The sequence below is a fragment of the Eriocheir sinensis genome, unplaced genomic scaffold (assembly GCF_024679095.1).
Source record: "Eriocheir sinensis breed Jianghai 21 unplaced genomic scaffold, ASM2467909v1 Scaffold54, whole genome shotgun sequence".
NCBI lineage: Eukaryota > Metazoa > Arthropoda > Malacostraca > Decapoda > Varunidae > Eriocheir > Eriocheir sinensis.
In genome coordinates this window covers 725,252-744,150 of record NW_026111876.1, presented here as the reverse complement: position 1 = coordinate 744,150, position 18,899 = coordinate 725,252, and the positions used below count along the sequence as shown (strand labels likewise).

At 45.9% G+C, this 18,899-nt stretch overlaps 1 long non-coding RNA gene across 1 annotated transcript; it reads right to left on the bottom strand.

The window, feature by feature from the left end:
• Positions 1-16,657: 16,657 nt before the first annotated feature.
• LOC126993005 (uncharacterized) lies at positions 16,658-17,677 on the bottom strand. Its single transcript, XR_007747243.1, has 3 exons — positions 17,113-17,677; positions 16,856-16,959; positions 16,658-16,760 (listed from the first exon to the last, which is right to left on the bottom strand). It is a non-coding gene; the product is annotated as an uncharacterized LOC126993005 (long non-coding RNA).
• Between the last annotated feature and the right edge of the window lie 1,222 nt (positions 17,678-18,899).

The following is an 18,899-nucleotide window of genomic DNA, read 5'->3' as shown; positions in this document are numbered from 1 at the left end:
ACCTATTGTCTTCTGTTCGATCCTCCAATATCCTGTACATGTTGAATTTACTCTCTAATGCAAGTCAAAAACCAACGATTGCTGACATTGCTGATATAAAACACATCATTGACGCCACGGGTGTATTACCTAGCGAAATAAAAAATACGCGCGTGCGGCAAAAGTTTCAGGGATCTGGTTTCACCAAACAACCATCGTTGGCAACTTACAGATGGGACCCATATTAAATCCGCTTTTCCAATGTGCTAGTGCAGTCCTACATTGTGATTCAAGAAAGAAACAGAATCATGGACGTTGTAGATACTGAACCGCGTTGGACGCGCGGCTTATACAGAGGGGGCGGCGACGTCATGGAGAGAGAAATGCCGGAGGCGAGAACGAACACGCTCGGACACGGTGGTGCCCCGAGCGGGCTTATAAGAGAGAGCAGATGGGACGATGGTTCGCTACTCGTCCCTCGCCATCAGCTGAAGCGGTACTATTCATCACTCACCAGTATACCAGAGGACACCATGTCGGACGCCTACGTGTTCAACTACAAAGACGGTTCTCCTGGCGATGACATCTACCGCAACAACAAGACCATCATCGTTTCTTCCCTCAACTGCAGTTCCTGCTACGAAAGAGGGGTTTTACTGGACGCCTACATGGATTATACCCGCACAGTAATCTCTACCGCGAAAGAAGCCCGATCTATCAACTGAACAGGTGTCGCTGGGAAGATCGTGGTATTCCCGGTAGTCTGCATATTCGCTATCCTCCGAGTGAAAATCTCCTTATGTGGCGTGTATCCTAACCCAATATGCTCCTGGCCGCGAACTGGAAAATAACCCTATAAACCAAGGATATCTTCAGACGTCAAGAGATCAAAATTTCATTCGTGGGGTAAAGGAAGACAGTTATGATAACCGCCTCCGCTGGTTTAAAGAGTCCATCACAAAACTGGTAGAATGGGTGATTAAAAGCAACATTACAAGTGTCGTCTTCCCTACAATATTGCAAGCGCTGGAATTCTTTACGTGTTGTGGAAAGCTGACTACCAACCGCATCTCCAAGAGGCTGCGGCTGAACTCCAACTGCATAATATATCGTGCGTCATCCTGGACAGATGGTGGACCTGCGATGAGCCTGAAACAAAATTAACTCTATCTGTGTCTCCCGAGCGAAACAGGAAGAGGAAACTGGTGGATACAGAGGACGATGCTGTGGCTGACGAATGGAAAAGAAAACGGGACGGTGCTGTAGTCGACGTGGGTCCTGAATAACTATAGCTCCAGACAATTTCCCAATAATTATGTACATCACTAAATGTAAAATATGTCAATAAATAACAATGTAATGATGTTTAGTATGATTTACCTTCAATATGTAATTGGCATCTCGTCATGTCTACCTCTATATAATGAAATAATTATAATATTTTGCTAGTGTCTTGCTTGTTCTAAATGGAGTCACATCATATATATGTTACCAGCATTGCGGATGGGGAAATTTACCCCAATTCCAGCACTAGCTTTACTAATAATATACAAACTCTAACATTAGACAAGGACGTGGAATATGAAGTCGGTCTACTGAACGTGTTGCTTCCCCGTCGGTATTACATTGTTAAACCGGGTGAACCAGAGTGTAGTATACACCTTGAATGTGGTATAAGACCAACGCCAGATTCAGAAGCTATTGAAAGACGCACACTGTCAAAGGCTATTAATGCTAATATCTTGTATAATGACACTGGGTATTTGCTGATGTGTGTTAACGGTATAATAACGACATTGATAAAGGAGATGGTCGATGGATACAACTACCATTTACTAGCGTATTCTAGAGAGGTTCTTGCATTTAGCTCCACAAATGATCATTTAACTTTGTTCTGCTACAATGGTTATCATCCACAAGTTGTATTTATTAAGGTTTCCTTTGATGCGCGACTGGCCCAGGTTCTCGGTTTTGTCCCCAACTTAGGTTATGCTGTGTTTTCTTCCTTGGGTACACATGAAGAACAAAAAAAAACCATTCTTGTTCCGCTACATGGTCATGCCCCTCTGTTGAGAAATGGTGACGTACAGTGTGTTCTCATTTACACTGACCTTGTCAATCCCTCTAGGTATGCAGGGAAAAATGTAAATATTCTTGATGCCTTTTCGCTCTCCGGAGGTCTAACAAAAGGCGTGCATCCAACTATATATAAGTCCCTTAAATCCAAAGTAATTGATTCGATTTCTATTAAACTCACAGATCAAAAAGGTCGTCCTATGCATTTCGAAGAAGGATACCCTGTTACATGTTTACTTCATATCCGATCGCGTTGAATCTTTGAGTACATTTTGCTGTATTAATAGGAATGTTGTCCATTTGAAAAGACAGTCTCCTCGCCGCCACCACGCGGGTTACATTCATTCCTCCTTCCGTAGCAGAATATCATACCCTGTTTTCGAATGGCAAACAGATATCATCCCGAGGGAGTGGTATTGATGATATAGTCACACTTTCTTATGAACGAAGCTATCACAGAGGCGGGGGTTTATTCTCGGTTTTAGCTGGACTCGCTAAAAGAGCTTTCCCTTTCCTAGTGAAAAATGTCATTGTGCCTTCAGCTCGAACATTTGGAAACAACGTTCTAGATGATATTTCACAGGGAAGCAACTTGAGAAGCTCTATAAAAAAGCATGGAATTAATTCCTTAAAGCAAGCTGCAATGAAATTGACTAGAGGAAGCGGGAAAAAGAAAGTCAAGCGAGTCGGAAGGAAAAGGTGTTATAAAAAGGACATCTTTACCGAGTTGTAATCATTGTTGAACTAAGAGCAGTATGGCGAGCATCACCAGCGCGGTTGGTGTCGGGAACCCGCGTTCTCCCTTGGGGCAATATGCCGCCGGTGTCAGTGAATTGTTTCCCCGCCCTAACAAAATGAGATTATTGGAAACAACGATTGCCTCCCGTTATGATGCTGATGTTTTACCTACTAACCTCGGATTCAATATGAAATTATCCGATAGATATATAGAATTTCTCATTCCTGGAACACTTGGCAGTTTTATTGATTTGGGGAAATTGGTGTTGCACACCTCTTTACGCTTAACTAAGCCAGACAATACTACTCCTCTCGAAGACGCTCAACACGTTGAATTTGCAAATAATACCGCGCACAGCCTATTCAAATCAGTGCAATGTTTTTGGGAGATGTAGCTGTTGACAATAATGTACTTTATGGGTACACGTCATACGTTAAAATGCTGAATACTTTGTCGCCCAACAAATTGAATACAATTGGAGCCAATGCTAATATTACCATCCCAGAGAACGGTTTTATTTCCAAAGTAACAGCAGAATACTTTGACAATGCCAGCGCGCAACACAAGACCATTATGAAGCGGGTTAAGACTCACGGTATACAACTCTGTACCCCGCTTCTTCTGGATATAAGTTCTTTAGACAGTTACTTGCTCGATGGTATTTCGATTAGACTCAGAATGGAACTATCTAGTAATGCATGGCTGCTAAATTCTCCAACTGGCGATAACATTCGTCTGCATATAGATTCAGCCAAGCTGCTTTATACGCGACTGTTTCCTTATCCTAATGCACTTCATGCTTTGAACGCGTCTCTCGCCACAGGGAATCTTTTAAAATCGACATTTACCAAAAACCCTCTTGAAAACCTATGTGCTAGCCAAAGACCAAACCTCAGGAACGTATGATCAACCGTGGGGTGATGTTATTCCGGAAAACTCGCGCTTATTATAACGAGCATGGAAGCTCATTCTGGCGACTATACGCTAAATCCATTGTATTTGAGCCATGGCGATATAAGTCAAATAAGCTTAAGTGTTAATGGTAGAACCATGTATAATATTCCTAGTAAATTCCCTCATGACTATGCTGAGCTCTACCATCGTACTTTGGATGCACTTGGTTTTCACAAAGACCATTTAATCGGAAAGGATATTTTCGGCAAGGGGGCAATGATTTGCACATTTGATTTGCGTGCTGAAAACTTGAATGATAATTTGCCCGTTGAAATGAATGGGGGGCTTAGACTTAGCTTGAATCTAAGCAAGGGAGAAAACGAGAACCGTCTGTTGATACTGTTTGGCGAAACAGTGGGTATAATAACAGTTAATTCTGAAAGACGGCTGCAGTGTGATGTGCGCGCTTGAAGCGGCTGTGCGATGAACAACATGGAGATTGAAAGAGGATTGAAGGGGCACATAGGAAAGCAAGCCTTGTTTTTAGGCGTGTTATTGGCAGACGAGGTAAACTCTATACCTCGATATAGAAAACCTATAGTGTGCATCGTCAATACGCTACCAAGTTATTCTAAAAGAGAAATGGGACACTGGATTTGTCTGTACTATGAACCGGGCATGGCAGTGTTCCTAGATAGTTATGCTCTCGATCCAAAATTATACTCTGATCATTTCAAATATATTGATTACCCCGGGCTCAGTATGTATAAAAATGCATTTCGACTTCAAAGCACGCGAAGCGATGTGTGCGGGGCTTATGCCATGTACTTTGCCTACAATGTTTCGCACTTGGGTGTAAGAGAAACTCTTGAAAAAAATATGTATGGAGTTTTCCAAGACCGAATATTCGAGGAATGATGAACACGTGATGCGATTCGCTTACAGCAAGTTTATAATGCCCGTATGTCATCAAACATTTAACACGTGTTCATAAAAAGTAAGTATTGACTTATTGATTTTTTCATATTGAATTGTATTACATTCCATGAAACTATTCTAAGCATAAATAATTTTCTAGTTCCTTTATCGGGGGGTGGGGTGGTTGTATACCATGCTTAAATCAGAGGTCTGGCTCCACTCACAGGTCCTCACTCGTCACCGCCACTACCCCGTGCAGCCCCCGCCCCGCCCCGCCCCGCCCCGCCCCGTCCCGGGCCCCGAGCAATCCTGTCGCATCCTGTCGCCGCACCTCTCGCTACCGCCGCCGCCGCCGCCGCCCGCCTGATTTGGCGGGCAGTCTTTTATGCATGAGCCGGATCGAAACTTAAAAGCGTTTTATTCATGTTTCCACAAATCGAATAAATTTTAAGACAATTATTGAGTTTTTTTCATCCGTTTCTTTTTTATTTATTTTTTGATAAAGGTCATATAAACAAGTCAAACAAACTCAATGTTTATTGGAATTTGGTCAAATTATGATTCCAGATTCATCATGTGCAATTTTATAATATCATAGGCTCCAACATTAGTCCTATATACAGAATATATTTACATATATTTTATATTTAACATAAAAATAGCAGGCAAATTCTTACACTATAAACAGTATATACAACATTCACACCAGTCCCTATCTTATAAACAGCTACAATTTATTCTGAAAAGTCTGTATCTACTAGCATATATTCAAGGGGGGATGATGAGAGCATTTGATTTATTTCTTCCTGTTCCGCGGCTTGCATTAACATGTCATCATCCGCCTCTACCCGTTTTATCAAGGGAAAATATTGCTCGACCAGCACATCCCGTTCTCCCCACAATTCATAGGTTTCTTCTTCTAGTTCTCCCATTTCACCGATCTCTTGCCCACCCATTACCTCGGCTAGTCTCGCTTCTGTTATGCCTCTTTCATCGCCTTCCTCCAAATTTTCTTCGTTTGACAGTGTCATGATCTGGGCTACCTCCTCCTCCTGCTCTTCCTCCTCTATCCCTATAGAATTATCGGGATGACCGTAAGCTCGCGACTCCAAGGTGCTAATGTAGTATCTTTTGTCCTCAACTACAGATATCCCTCTCTTGGGATATTTTACTGTACTCATTCGTCCATTGCGCACTGTGAATCCCTGATAGTCAAAGGTAAATGTTTGCTTCTGGAATAGGGCGTCTTTGTATCGCTGATGAGCAATTTTCTTCTTTATGAACTTTGGAACGCCCTTAGCTGAACTCAACCGGTCACCGTCTGCCAAGAGGATGGAGTAGCACTTTGGTTTTACACCTACAAATTCTGAGATGGTTCTTTCCCCCACTTCAGACTTGATAAATCCAAGCTTTCCTTTGTTGTCTGTGCTGTACAAGGAATGTGAGGGGCTAAAGTTACTTGTGTCTATATAGCTTTTGAAGGGTTCCTGCGAGTACTCTGTTAATAGATCAGGAATTTCAATTTATGTTATTAAGGAATCAGTGTCGCAATACACTAGTTTCGCCCGATCTCCGTAATGAGCCTTCAACACATTGTAATAGAAATCATATAGTCGCAGCTTGGACAGCTCTAGGATGTAGTAGCCAATGTAGTTTGGATGATTCACCCGTGAATATTTCCTATGGCGAGTTACAACTACATGACCATCATTGAGAGGTACAACGCGTTTAAAGTAAGGACTTCGGGCCAGCTTCAAAAACTTTTCGCGGTTGGTGACAATATCTATGTCTTCACTATATTTGGCCACGTTCATCAGGAATCGACCAAAAATGCTGTTTGAAATACACTTGATTGCATTTTTCTTGATAGGGCAAGTAGCACTTTTGCGGGCTTCTATGTTATCCTGAATGAAGTCCGCAAGAAAGTGCTTTTGCTTAAACGTATAAATAGCATGCACTTTTTAACAACCAGGCCTAGTCGAATAAGTAGTTTAAGGAGGGGCAGAGCAAATAGCATTTTCTCCTGAGCAGCATGTGTTCCAATCAGTTTTATGTTCTTACACGGTGCTGGACGGTTTTCTTCTTCATACCATTCGCGTGTGACTGACGATATATCTCTGTTGGTGATATTGTGTCTTCTGATGATCAGTGGGAGGTCATCCGTTTTCTCAACGACTTCACGTGAGACAGCCTCAGTATCGCACAGAATGAGATATCCAAAATCGCCATCGGTTGCTTGATTGACCAAGCCCCCGCTCAAAAACGACTGCATTTCTGTCTCATCTAGATTTCTCATATCCCCACATGGCAACTTCTCTTGCATTACAGTGGGATAAAGACTGTTGAAGTCAAGATATGAAAGGAAAGTGCTTCTATCATGTTTTGGATTAAACTGAGGGTTCGTGTAGATGTTATTGGCGCGTACAAAACGACGCACAACACTTGTGTAGCCCCCACGCACATTTGTTTGAATGAAATGATATATGTCTTTTTTTTTTTTTTTTTTTTTTTTACAGCAAAGGAGACAGCTCAAGGGCACAAAAAAGTAAACATTAATAAAAAAAAAAGCCCGCTACTCGCTGCTCCTAAAAAGAATCCAAAGAGGTGGCCGAAAGATAAGTCAGTTTCGGGAGGAGAGGTGTCCTGATACCCTCCTCTTGAAAGAGTTCAAGTCGTAGGCAGGAGGAAATACAGATGAAGGAAGATTGTTCCAGAGTTTACCAGCGTGAGGGATGAAAGAGTGAAGATGCTGGTTAACTCTTGCATAAGTGGTTTGGACAGTATAGGGATGAGCATGAGTAGAAAGTCGAGTGCAGCGGGGCCGCGGGAGGGGGGGAGGCATGCAGTTAGCAAGTTCAGAAGAGCAGTAAGCGTGTAAATATCGATAGAAGATAGAAATATCTGCAACATTGCGGCGGAATTTAAGAGGTAGAAGACTATCAGTATGAGGAGGAGAGCTGATGAGACGAAGAGCCTTTGCCTCCACTCTGTCCAGAAGAGCTGTGTGCGTGGAGCCCCCCCACACATGAGATGCATACTCCATACGAGGGCGGACAAGGCCCCTGTATATGGACAGCAACTGTGCAGGGAGAATAACTGGCGGAGACGGTACAGAACGCCCAGCCTCGAGGAAGCTGATTTAGTAAGAGATGAGATATGAAGTTTCCAGTTGAGATTTTGAGTTAAGGATAGACCGAGGATGTTTAGTGTTGAGGAAGGTGATAGCTGGGTGTTGTCAAAGAATAGGGATAGTTGTTTGGAAGATTGTGTCGAGTGGATAGGTGGAGAAACTGTTTTTGAGGCGTTGAAGGACACCAGGTTCTTCTTGCCCCAATCGGAAATAATAGTAAGGTCTGAGGCTAAGCGTTCTGCAGCCTCCAGCCTTGAGTCGTTAAGTTCCTGATGGGTCTTCTATTAAAAGAAGTTGAATAATGCAGAGTGGAATCATCGGCGTAGGAATGGATAGGACAGTTCGTTTTGGAAAGAAGATCATCAATGAACAACAGAAAAAGAGTGGGAGATAGGACAGAACCCTGTGGGACACCACTGTTAATAGATTTAGGGGAAGAACAGTGACCGTCTACCACGGCAGAAATAGAACGGTCAGAAAGGAAACTGGAGATAAAGGTACAGAGAGAAGGATAGAAACCGTAGGAGGGTAGTTTAGAAAGCAAAGATTTGTGCCAGACCCTATCAAAAGCTTTTGATATGTCCAGCGCAATAGCAAAGTTTCACCGAAACGGCTAAAGAGGATGACCAAGAGTCAGTTAAGAAGGCTAGGAGATCACCAGTAGAACGCCTCTTGCGGAACCCATACTGGCGATCAGATAGAAGGTCAGAAGTGGAAAGGTGCTTTTGAATCTTACGGTTAAGGATTGATTCAAAAGCTTTAGATAGACAAGAAAGTAAAGCAATAGGACGGTAGTTTGAGGGATTGGAGCGGTCACCCTTCTTAGGTACAGGCTGTGTGAAGGCATACTTCCAGCAAGAAGGAAAGGTAGATGTTGACAGGCAGAGGCGAAAGAGTTTGACCAGGCAGGGTGACAGCACGGAGGCACAGTTGTTAAGGCCCATAGGAGGCACTCCATCAGGTCCATAAGCCTTCTGAGGATTGAGGCCAGAGGGCATAGAAAACATCATTTTGAAGAATCTTTATAACTGGCATAAAGGAGTCAGAGGGGGATGAGTAGGAAAAAGTTTGAGAGAAGAGTTCAGCCTTAGAGATAGATGAGACGGCAGTGTTGCCGTCAGGACTGAGGAGTGGAGGGAAAGATGAAGAAGTGAAGTTGGAGGAGATGTTTTTGGCTAGATGCCAGAAGTCACGGGAAGAGTTAGAGAAAGCAAGGTTTTGACATTTTCTATTAATGAAAGAATTTTTGGTTAGTCAGAGAATAGATTTGGCACGATTTCGGGCAGAAATGTAAAGTTCATAATTAGCATTAGTTTGAAGGCTCTGGTATCTTTTGTGAGCTACCTCTCTATCATTGACAGCACGAGAACAAGCGTGATTAAACCAAGGCTTTTTAGCGTGAAAGAAAGAACGAGGAATGTATGCCTCCATTCCAGAGACAATCACCTCTGTGATGCGCTGAGCACACACAGAGGGGTCTCTATCCTGGAAGCAATAATCATTCCACGGGAAATCGGAAAAGTACATCCTCAGGTCGTCCCATCGAGCTGAAGCAAAATGCCAGAAGCATCGCCTCTTCGGTGGGTCCAGAGGTGATCGGAGGAGCCCAACGGAGAGAACAGTTTGACAGAATAAGCAGAAGGGTTTGAGGTAAGGAAGAGGTCTAGAATGTTGGGCCGATCTCCAAGACGGTCAGGAATACGTGTAGGGTGCTGGACCAACTGCTCTAGGTCGTTGAGGATAGCAAAGTTGTAGGCTTGTTCACCAGGATGGTCAGTGAAAGAGGATGAAAGCCAAAGCTGGTGGTGAACATTGAAATCTCCTAGGATGGAGATTTCAGCGAAGGGAGAGTGGGTCAAGATGTGCTCCACTTTAGAATTCAAATAGTCAAAGAATTTTACATAGTTGGTAGAGTTAGGTGAGAGATAAACAGCACAGATGTATTTAGTAATAGAATGACAGTGAAGTCTTAACCAGATGGTGGAAAATTCAGAAGAGTCAAGGTCGTGGGCACGAGAGCAAGTGATGTCGTTGCGCACGTAGGCGCAACATCCAGCTTTGGATTGAAATTTAGGATAGAGATAGTAGGAGGGAACAGAGTAGAGATTGCTGTCAGTAGCCTCAGAAACCTGTGTTTCGGTAAGGAAGAGAAGGTGAGGTTTAGAGGAGGAGAGATGATGTTCCACAGAATGAAAATTCTGGGCTACTAAGCACCTCTAATTCCTGCTGTGTTTTTAGCAGAAAGGAGTCATAGGCAAATCCTGGCAGGCTAACATAATTTACAATATCCAACCTCCACTGGGTTTTCAAAATACCTCTCCACTCTAGGAAGACATCACATAGAAGACCAACATCCACTTTTACATAAAGCAACAAATAGTCCTTCAGGCTCTGACACCCAACTACTTTCCAAACATTCTGAGCATGTTTATAATCACTTTCGGAAAGTTCTGCTTCTTGAAGCGAATTGAAAAATTTTTCGCGGGAAGGAAGACGTGTCTCAGAAAGTCGTTCCATCGAATCCATATAGTCATAACAAAACACCTGCTTTCCCTTGATCAATAATGGCAACGCAGGTGCTGGCACATCTTTCAACATCTGTTGTGTGCATATGGGTTCGTTCCCATTACTGATGAATTGGTTCGCTAAAGCCGCGAGCGAACCAGACATAACGAGTCAATAAATCTCAAGTCATTTATGATGACTTCATGGTATTTGTGAACTGAACGTTTTGGTCTTAGTTTGATTTTCAAGTCAGGTATCGTTAATTCACGCAGGATTAACGACATGTCGTAATTAGCATTATGTGCAATGAGAGTGAGCTGCAATTTGTGATTTTTCATTTGGAGGTTGCATCTATTACAATAAGCTCCAATGTAATTGTTTCCTGATTTTCATGGTCATGATGTTTTACCTTTACCTTTTAAAAAACCCTGTTTGCAGAGAAGACAGTGAGTTTGCTCATTGTGACGTGTCGTATCTTCATCGGTCATGTTGATTTTATTGTAGCCTTTAGAAAATTTCAACTTTTTCCAGGCACACTGCATTGTATGAATAAAATGGTTTGCAGCATTACTTCCACAATAGGATCCGCTTTGTACTGTTTATCCGTTTCTATTCACTATAATGTAAGCATACGCTATGGCAAAGTGATGTCTCTTTACACATCCAGACACATTCGAAGAAGGCTGTACGAGAATACTCTCAAAGTCATAGAATGCTAAATAAGATGGCTCATATGCCTTAGCATGATTAATAAATTTCACAGTAGAACCCGCGGGTGGAATCTTAGTCTTGTGATCATCGTTGGGCAAATTAGCACATGTTCAGCAAGCGTGGTCTAGTTTTCACAGGCGCACAGGCAGATATCGCAAAACATTTTTTTCCCGCGACGTTGGCAGGTAAACAGGTTCATGTATGCGTCAAAGTCTTGGATAAGAGCTAGGTGTCTGTTCCCCAACAACAGACAATGAACAACTTCTTGATCTTTGAGCCCCTTTCTGACTAGAGTTAGTTCGCCTTTTTAGTCTTCAACGTTGTCTAGACAGTAAACGCGAATACTTATGTTGTTTAATCTTTCAAGCCGACCGAGGTCTTCCCAGGATACCGGGGTTGGAATGTTACCCGTATTAATAGAGGCCAAGCAAGCATTCTCCCATTGCCTGCCCGATGGAACTACATTTCTTGACTTTAGATAGCGATAAGCTGTTAGAACTTGGAAAACACAGTCCGTGGGTCCCGAAGGGTTGAGAACTTGTGTTTTCCTGGAACCTAGGATAGGGCACATACTCTCCAATACTATTGTGCAGCATTATAAGAGAAGGAAAATTTTACGCTAACTATTTCATCTAACGTAAATCCACTGCCCTCTTCGTCCGACATGTCATGTTCAAACCGATTAGCAAAATATTCGGATAGTTCACGTACATATGAATCTATATCGTCATAGCTAATTACCTGCATATGACTTCTCATATACATATCTCTATATTGAACTCCACCGTCGGGGTCTTCTCTGACTAAACGCAGATGCATGTCAACGTACACTTTAAAAGAAGGAGGTCTAACCTGCTGGCAGCCTTGGAATACAGACTCTACTGCCTCGCGAAGACGGCCAGTGTTGTTGTTGAAATATGATGCAATGTCGCCGTTGTCTGCTGGTGGGACGGGCACGTCGATCGTTGTTAAGGCCCCGTTGAAATGTTGGCTTATTTCACCTGGTGTTGGTGAGGGTGTTTTTTTTTTTTTTTTTTTTTAGAGAGAGTGGGGTGAAGGGAAGAAGGGTGGAGAAGGGAAAAGGGGGGAGAAGAGAGAGAAGTACAGGAGGAGGTAGAAAGATGGTGGGCGTCCACCTGACAAGGACATATTTATTCATAGTTATATAATTTTACATTGATTTCTGTATGTTGAATTGACAATATATATATATAGTTATTTTATAAATACACAAATAACGAATTTGATAGTTGTAGATGTTGGTGTTATGTAGTAGGTGTAGGTTTACAGTTTGTGTGTGTGTCGTGGTGTGGGTGTTTTGTTGTTTGGTATCTAGCTAGCTAGGTGTCGTCAGGGAGAGATGTGGGGTCAGTGAAAGAGCGGGGTGGGGATGGTGTTGAGTGCAGCCAGGCTGCTGGGGAATGATTGGTGGTAGCGGCGAACGTTATGGGCATTGTCAGTGAGAGTGGTGAGGTAGGGTAAGCGGAGTGACTCGAGGCGGAGCCAAGTTTTGACAGCCCGGTCGTGAAGTCTTACGTTAAGGGGGAGTGTTTTTGTGGCAGTGTGTATTTGCTCTGTGTTCATCGTGAACGGGTAGTTTTGGTTCGTGGCGAACCGGAGTGCTTTGTTTTGGATGCGTTGCAGCTTCCCAAGCTGGGTGTTGCTTAGGGTGTGTGTGGGGATGGGGGGGTAATCAAGGATAGGAAGGATAAGGGTTTTAACAAGGTGGAGTTTGATTTTCGGAGGCATGAGTTTGAACCGGTACAGCCTAGTGAGTTGACTGTTTGCGTACTGCGCCCTGTGCTGGACATGCTTTTGATAGCCATTTGTAGATATGTGTAGTCCGAGGATCGATCCACGTTGTTGTGTGTCATGTATATCTGTTGCGGTTATGAGTTGTTCGTTGTTTCGGGATCCAAGTCTCATAACTGAAAATTTTTGTGTGTTTGTTCGGATACGCCATTTGGACTCGTAGGCGTTGAGAGTCGATTTCCCTAACTGTAGGCGCCTGAGCCATCCGGATGGACCTTCCGGGTATCCGATTATTTGAGTGACGTCGTCGGCGTATGAGATGTTTATGCCGCGACGTGTGAGAGGAATCTCTTGTGTACAGTGTGAAGAGCGTGGGGACAGCACACTGCCCTGAGGACACCGCAGCCAAGGGCAAAGCTGTCGCCTAAGAAGTTTCCAAGTCTTATCCTAGCCGACCGGTCATCTAGAAAGTCGCATAATAGCTTCTCTAGAATAATAGGAAGTCCGAGGTGTAAGATTTTGTACTTCATGCTTAGGTGACATACTTTGTCGAAGGCCTTGGTGATGTCCCGCTGGACGATATGACACTGCCCCCCGTCCGCTTTGTACTGAGCGACAGTCTCGCTCACCAGAGCGAGGGCATGCGCTGTTCCTCGTCCTTGTCTAAAACCAAACTGTAAATCGTTGTGAATGTCAGAGTCTTCAAAAAAGGTCCTGAGTCGGTGGTTGAGCACACGCTCGAATATCTTCCCCGGCACCTCGAGGAGAGATATCGGGCGGTAGTTGGAAGGGTAGTGGGGGTTTTTACTCCCCTTGGGAATGAGTTTGAGAGTGGCATTTTTAAACTTGTCAGGAAAGTATCCCGCTGAGAGGGAAGCATTAAATATCTGAGTCAGGTAGGTGATTGCCTCAGGAGGGAGGTGGCGCATTATAGTTTTGTTAATGCCACTGTGGCCAGGGCAGGTCTTTTTCATGCGTCGAATGATGGTAGTGACGTGGTCAGTCGTGATGTCCAGCGTTAGAAAGTTATTGTCAGCGTTAAGTCGGTTAGGGTCGGCAGTATCGTGAGGGGTTAGTCTGTGGTGGTTGGCTGCTAAAAAGTCGCGGATTTCAGTCTCAGTATCGTCGTTGTCCCATTCTTTGTCCTCGTCAGTAAAAACGTCTGTCCAGTGGGCCCTGTGGAGAGCCTCCTTGTCTGCGGTGTCATAGACCTTGTCGCGGGTGGGGGTGAAGAGGTAGAGGGCGTTGGTCGAGTCCGTCCCCATTAGTTGTTTGGTTTTACGCCAGAAGGTGGCTGGGTCGTGGTAAAGGGACGCTGTCTCGGCTATAACCTCGCCCCAGTGGGCGCGGCTGTCGCTCAGCAAGTGCTGGTGAAGTGTAAGTTGAAGCTGTTTGTGGTGTTCGTAAAGTGTGTGGGTCCAGCCGTTGGTGTTGGCTTCGTGTTGGATGGCTGTGTGCTGGGCGATGAGGGTGCGTGTTGTGTGGCTGAAATGGGAATGGGTAAGTGTTTTGTGTGTCAGTGGTTGGGATGTTGGTCACCGCCGTCTCCACGGCGTTGTACCATGCTTGTGTATACATGTCAATGTAGTCGATGGAGGCTGCGGGGTTAATTGGAGCGTCCCCGAGCTTCTCTGACACGTCAGCCTTAAACTGGGCCCAGTCTGCTCGAGAGAAGAGGGGTCTGGGCCGTGTAGGGATCTGTATTGGGTTGGTGGAGAGGGTGAGGATGACGGGGATGTGGTCACTCATGGTCATGGGGCCTTGAGTGATGGCGATGTTATGATAGGTATGATTGTTGGTGAGGATGATGTCTGGAGTGGTAGCTGTGTTGTGGGCTATGTATGTGGGGAAGTGGGGTCCAATGTGTTGAATTGTTCTGTGTGTGATGAGGTGTTGGATCTGTCGGCCTTTTGTGTTCGTGTGCGTGTAGCCGAGTGTTGGGTGGTTGGCGTTCAGGTCGGCAATCATATATACAGGGATCTGTCTCCGAAAGATTCTGGTGAAATCGGGTATGGGAAGGAAGTTCCTTGAAGGGGGCTGATAGAGGGTGGAGACGATAATTTTGCCCGTGTGTGTGGTCAGTTCTACTGCAAGGGCGTCGGAAGTGAAATCATCAATGAGTTTGAAGTGAAGGCCGTGTTTGATGGCGATCGCGGTGCCATCATTATGAGCGTTTGCGTGGTTTTTCCTGTGGACAGAGTATCCATGTAGTTTGAAACTGGCGCCGTCAGAGACGCCGTGGCCATTGATGAGTATGATGTGGGGGTCCAGATCCCTGTATATATTGGTTAAACCGAATTTGTGCATTGTCCAGCTCAGGACGTTGTGTTGTACGATTTTCAGCTCGTGGGTTTATTTTTTCTTAGTCTATCTTTGTACACGTGGGTGTCTGGGCCAGATGGGCGTGTGGGGGAGTGATGAGTGACATGCTCCGTGACGGACGCGGAGGTGGATTCGAAAGAGGCACTACGTGAGCCGGGCGTAAAGTTGGGTTGATGAGGGGCAGGGGTGACGAGAGGGGAGGCGGGGGGGGAGGTGGAGGGGGAAGAGGTGGTGGGGGATTGTGGTAGGGTTGTTGTGGTGCTTGCTGGGGAGGCTGGTGCCGAGGAGTGGGAGGCCGCCTGGCTAGTGGGTGGAGAATCTTCAGTCAGCAGGTCATGGGCAGGAGGTGGCTCAGCAGTGGTAGGAACTTGGGCAGGTGTTGGTTGAGTGGCAGGGGCGAACAGTTTTTGGGAGTCTGGAGTCTCCGGGATGATGATGGATGGGAGGTTGTTCGCAGTTAGAATAGAGTTCAACGACGACTCGTAGCTCCCTGGCGAAATCGCGTTTTGGAAGTGTGCGTGTGTCACGCACGTGATGATGGTGTTGATAGTGGAGGGCAGAATGGTGGGCAGGTTGGTGGGGAGGGCGGGCACCAGCGTCGGCGAAGGAGGGGCGGAAGCGGCGGCCCCGCTGTAGGTGAGGGATTGGCTTGTTTTATTGGCCTCCTTAGTTGCCGTGATCACCTTGCGTCGTTCTGGGCATTTGTATGCCAGGGTACGGTGGTTGCCCCCGCAGTTCAGACAATGTTTCTCTTGGGATGGGCAGGAGCCGAACCGGTGGCCCTCCGTCCCGCATTCTGAGCAGAGGAGGAAGTTTGCAGGTTTGGGGCAGTCTTTTGATGTGTGGGAGCCTAGTTTATAGCAGCGCATGCAGGTGGTGACGGGGATGTATTCCTCCTGCTGGATTTGGTGGGGGGGGATGCGCAGGTTGAACATCTTGAGCCCCTGTTCAGTTGATTTGAGTGCTGCGGCACTGTTTGTGAAAGTAATTTTCAAGATGGGGGCAGAGGGGAACGGGTACACCATGTCGACGTTCCCGTCCGCGAAGAGGTTGTGTTTTTCTAGCTCTGCCTGAATGCATGGCGGGTCGCGTCGCTTGATGTCTGGGTCAACTCCAAACAGCAGGACGGTCCGCTGAGCTTTAAGGTCCGGGGGCAAGATTGGGTGGAATCCGCCATTGCGCAGAGCTGTCATGCATCCGTCACCGAAGATGACGTCCGTCTCCCGCTCCAGGCTGGTGGTGACGATGAATCCGTCTGGGATGGGTGTGGCGCTGGTGGCGTAGACATCCTGTTGACTGAGGATGTCGAGGAGGGAGGTACGGGTGTCGGTGTTGGGGGTGCGGTGTTTTATTTTGACACGAGTCATGGTGGCATCGTTTTCTAGGGAGAGGTGGCCCTGCCTGCTAGGTCTGGTTGTTCAGATGGTGACCCAGCTGCTACAAGCTGGTGCCCCCCAGACTTAGTCCTAACCCTATTAGAAAGTGTGACCTCACCCGCCCGTAGCGTTGGACCCGCGCTATCACGGGCTCCGCTAGGGCATCGTAGGGTGCTCTTGCTTTAGGACTTCTGGGGTCTTTTGAGGTCCCCCAGGCCCCGCATCCAAGAGCGGAAAGAAAAGAAAGGTAGTAGTGTTGTTGTCGGCCGTCCCGGGTTATAACCGCTGGGTCCTGGCTGTGGAGAACTGTTTGGATGGGAGAATCCCTCACGACGGGCTTGCTTTTTCCTGCAGGTGTCTGAAGAAAGGTAAAATAATATTAGAGAGAAATAGTGAAATTACAATTTTTTCCTTAGAACAGACGTGTGCGCAATAAAAAACGTAGAAACTTACCGTTTGTTCCTGTATTCGCTTGTTTTCGTTTTCGTCCACTACCGATCGCTGAAGAGGAGGGCCAATGGCTGAGCCTACCAGACCCGCCTTCTTCGGAGATAGTCCTTAAGGAATACGAAACACAAATGAAATTTTTTGAACCCCTCTATCCCGCACATATTTTACTGTGACACTTAAAATACAATATGGAAAATGTGTCTCTTGTAAAACACATTTTAACAATATTGCATTTCAGAAGATATTAGGTTTTGACCTACCTTTGGTTTTGACTGGCTTCGTCGCTGAGACCCGCCCGTGGAGAACAACTTCCAATATCGCTGGGGTCTGGTTGAGAGAAACCGACATCTGATCGATCAGAGCTAGTCGACGACGTCTCTTCTGAAAAAAGATAGAAAGACTAAAGTCGATATTGACCATGCTGCCCAGCTCTCTACCTCCCTCCCGTCATCCACATCTGCTACTGTTTTTTATGACAATCATATAAAGTAACGCAAACATTTAAGTACTTACCATTGTTTCTAGTAGATATATCTTTCGATCCAGTCCCAAGGCCCTCTGGAAGGCAGGCCGCCCTATGAGCTGCGAGTGCGGACAACGGGAAGTAATTATTACACCATGAACATTTGATACAGGGGTGTACAGGGGTCCTCATGTTTACGGGAAACAAGAACAGGAGACCTCTTGACCCGAGACCGCCTTGAGAGCCTGTGAAGTGCTCGTTGGCTTGACGTCCATAAATACCCTTCGACATTGTGTGTTCGTTTGTACATGTGTGTGTGTGTGTGTGTGTGTGTGTGTGTGTGTGTGTGTGTGTGTGTGTGTGTGTGTGTGTGTGTTCCTCAGGTCAGTCCTTAATGACCCGAGGTTTATTGTAATGACTTGAATCATTAAGGCTTCCGAAGACCAGAAGGCGTGGCCTCAGATACATGGAGATGTCCTCTAAACATTTTTTTCCGTGATTATCTCGCATGAACAGATGTGTGTGTGTGTGTGTGTGTGTGTGTGTGTGTGTGTGTGTGTGTGTGTGTGTGTGTGTGTGTGTGTGTGCGCACGTGTGTGTGTGTGTGTGTGTGTGTGTGTGTGTGTGTGTGTGTGTGTGTGTGTGTGTGTGTGTGTGTGTGTGTGTGTGTGTGTGTGTGTGTGTGCGCGCAAGCATGTGTGTTCCTCGGGTCAGTCCTTAATAACCTGAGGTTTATTGTAATGACTTGAATCATTAAGACTTCAATAGGCGTGGCCTCAGATACATGGAGATGTCATCGATCCATTTTTTCCGCGATTTTATCTCGTAAGACCAGATGTGTGTGTGTGTGTGTGTGTGTGTGTGTGTGTGTGTGTGTGTGTGTGTGTGTGTGTGTGTGTGTGTGCGTGTGTGTGTGTATGCGCGTCAGTGGGAAGGAGGAAAGATAAGACGCCGGAAACAGGTGCGCGGGGCACATTCCAGCCTGGTCAGTAACCTAATGTCATTAACCTTTGTCCGTGATAGTACTATTGGTGTCACGCGAGATCTCGATCTTACTTGTGTGTGTGTGTGTGTGTGTGTGTGTGTGTGTGTGTGTGTGTGTGTGTGTGTGTGTGTGTGTGTGTGTGTGTGTGTGTGTGTGTGTGCGTGTGTGTGCGTGTGTGTGCGTGTGTGTGTGTGTGTGTGTGTATGGGAAGAAAGATAAGTCACCGGGAACAGGTGCGCTTAACGTATTCCAGCCTGGTCATTAACCTAATGTCTTTAACCTTTTTCTGTGATTATAATCTTGTGGTCACTCGAGCTCACGATTTTATCTTAACTCTTCAAGTACCCTCCGCTGACCCCCCTCTCGTGGTCATTCGAGGGTCCAAGATCTTATTTTAACCCTACAAGTCCCCCTTCTCCCGTCCCCCCCCCCCCCCGCCCTGCTGGGCCCCCCTCCTCCCGACACCCACACGCTGCCGTCCGCTAGTCCGAGAGAGGGTGAGGGGGTGAAAGGTAAAGAGATGGGGGGTCCAGATACCCCTCTTCCGTAACCCCCATGACGCTGACCCCCAACCCCACTTCCAGTCCCCCACTTCCATT